Genomic DNA, 2,686 nt, shown 5'->3' with positions numbered 1-2,686 from the left:
TTGGGATGTCAGGTCTTAAATGTTAGGTTTGGCTGCGAGGTTTGTTTGGTATTAGGCCCAGACCATTAGTGCCCCTTCATCAGTTAGATAGGAGTAGCGACATAGGTTGCAAAGATGGTGGCTTTAGTTTTACTGTTGTGTGACTTTGTAAGATCTTGTGTTAATAATTAATAAATTGGCCATATGCATGGTCCAGATGCAGTGACACGGGTTCCTCCTTTTCTAAAAAAAAACTTTCTTCCTTATTTAATTGCTCCGGGAGAACTAATTAGCACTTACTATAGCATTGTCCATGTATGCTTACAGAGGTTTTACTGCAAGGATCAAGGCAGAATTAAGGCCTGGCGACACCCCGCTAGCCTCAACAACCTCAAACGAGTCCGGATCCTGGCCACCCGGCAGCTCCCAGTCAAAATGGTACATCATGTTGGCCAACGTGAGCTCTGCGAGGCGCGTCCCAAAGGCCATACCGGGGCACCCCCTCCTGGCCTCCTCCTTGCCATTGTAGTCGATGGTCCTGCCGAGGAACCTTTCTGGCCCGATGGCCCACGTGTTGACCATGACCCGGGTCTTTGCCGGGATGTCGTAACCCTGCAGCTGCGCATCCTGAATTGACTCGCGTGGGATGAGGAGCTGCACCACCGGGTGTAGCCGCAATGTTTCTTTCATGGCCGCCTGCAGGAGGTTCATCTTGTCCAGCTCCGCCTCAAGGACTCCTCCATGGTCACCTGCAACCTGTCTCACCTGTGATTGCACCTTTGCCATTTCTCTTGGATTCTTAACGAAGTCGGCCATGGTCCATTCTATCGTCTTGTAGGTCGTGTCGGTGCCTGCTATGAACATGTCCTGCACATGCAATACAATACCAAGATAATTAAGCTCAAACATGTGCTGGCTGCTCCTACTCCTGGTGGCAGTTGGTGCTATGCTGCTAACTGCTAATCTACCAACCAGTTCTTATTCTCGAATTAGTATACCATATATATATACTTACCAAGATGACTCCCTTGACATCAACCCTGTCCAGTTTAAACCCCTGGTCACCCTCCTTGGCGATCGAGAGCAAGTCGTCCAGGAGGTACCGAGCCTCGCCGTCCTTGCCTGGGTCCCCCTCATGCTCGGTGATGGTCATCTCCATAATACTGTCGAGCTTGGCCGCCATCCTCTTCACCCTCGCGTCGAGCCCCGTCGCCCAGTCCACCAGCCACCCTAGTCTCGGGAACACGTCGCTCACGGCTATCGTGCCGAGCAGTTCAGTGAGCTCCTTCATCATGTCGCGGACCTTGGCCGGCTCCACGCCGCCAAGTTTGTGCCCGAAAGCCGCCCTCGAGATCACGGAGTAGGTTAGGGTGATTATGAGCTCGGTGACGTTGACTCCCGGGCGTTTGCCGCCATCCTCCTGGGCGGCACTGGCAGCCGCGGACCCGTTCCACGAAGCGCGCGACCTCCTCCTCCCGGAGGGCGCGGAAGGAGTCGACCCGCTTCACGCTGAGGAGGTGCACCACGGCGATGCGGCGGAGCTGGCGCCAGCGCTCGCTGTAGGCGCTGAAGCCGACGTCCCTGCAGCCGTAGAGCGGGGCCCCGGCCGTGTACCGCTGCGGGCGGGCCCGGGGCGCCGCGCGAGAGCCTCCAGCGTCCGGTGAGGGCGGCCCCGCCCGAGCTGGTGCAGGTTGCCGATGATGGGCAGCCCAGGCGGCGAAGGCGGCTGCGAACTCCGGCGGCCATATCCGAAGCCTCTGAGGAGGACGGTGAAGCAAGATACCACAAAGAGGAGGCAGAGGGCTAGGGTAGAGTCGAGCTCAAGAGATGCCATCAGCGCTAGCTAGCAGAGCGAAACAGATGCAGCACGTGTGTGCAACTACCACATAGCTAGCGCTCAACTTAAAGCGCGCGTGCCGGCCGTTGCCTAATGTGGATCGAGATAAGCTGAGCACAGGCTCCACACAAGACAAATTTCGCCTGATATGGATACGCACCGCTGAAGAATGTGCGGCGTGGTGAGATGTCGGCACGACCGGACATTGCGATGAGCTTTGCGATGGACACGCATTGTTGTGGTTAGCACGTAGCAAGCCACTCCGTCGTCCTCCATCCTCGATCGTCGTTCCATGCGCGGCTCTGACACAAGTCTGCGCCGGTCCTTCGTGTAGCTTCCGTACGTGCTAACCACAACAATGCGTGTCCATCGCAAAGCTCATTGCGAAGATGATGCCCAAAAGGCTGGCACCCCTCATGAATGACCTTGTCTCACAAGTTCAGAGTGCTTTCATCAAGAAGAGATGTATTCATGATAATTTCATGTACGTGCGCAACCTTGCTAGACGCTTGCATTGCAACAACACCCCTGCTCTCCTGTTCAAGCTCGACATCAAGAAAGCGTTTGACTCGATGCGTTGGGACTACCTCCTGGACTTGCTCAATCACCTTGGTTTCCCTCCCCAGTTTCGTGGCTGGGTGTCTGCTCTTTTGTCTAGGGCCTCTTCACGTGTCTTGCTCAATGGTGTGCCGGGCAACCCCTTCAGGCTTGGGCGTGGGCTGAGGCAAGGAGACCCCCTGTCTCCCCTTCTCTTTGTGCTGGCCATTGATCCTTTGCATCACATCCTTGAGAAGGCCACATCACAAGGTCACCTCCATCCCATTGGCGGACGGGCTATGCCGATCCGGGCTTCCCTCTACGCGGACGATG

The 2,686-nt window shown here is 56.1% G+C and overlaps 1 pseudogene; it reads right to left on the bottom strand.

The window, feature by feature from the left end:
• Nucleotides 1–254: 254 nt before the first annotated feature.
• LOC125527901 lies at nucleotides 255–1,836 on the bottom strand (annotated as a pseudogene).
• Nucleotides 1,837–2,686: the final 850 nt, after the last annotated feature.

Source organism: Triticum urartu, unplaced genomic scaffold, assembly GCF_003073215.2.
Source record: "Triticum urartu cultivar G1812 unplaced genomic scaffold, Tu2.1 TuUngrouped_contig_4489, whole genome shotgun sequence".
Classification (NCBI taxonomy): Eukaryota; Viridiplantae; Streptophyta; class Magnoliopsida; order Poales; family Poaceae; genus Triticum; species Triticum urartu.
Note: the sequence above shows the minus strand (reverse complement) of the source record. Positions and strands in the feature narration are given on the sequence as shown.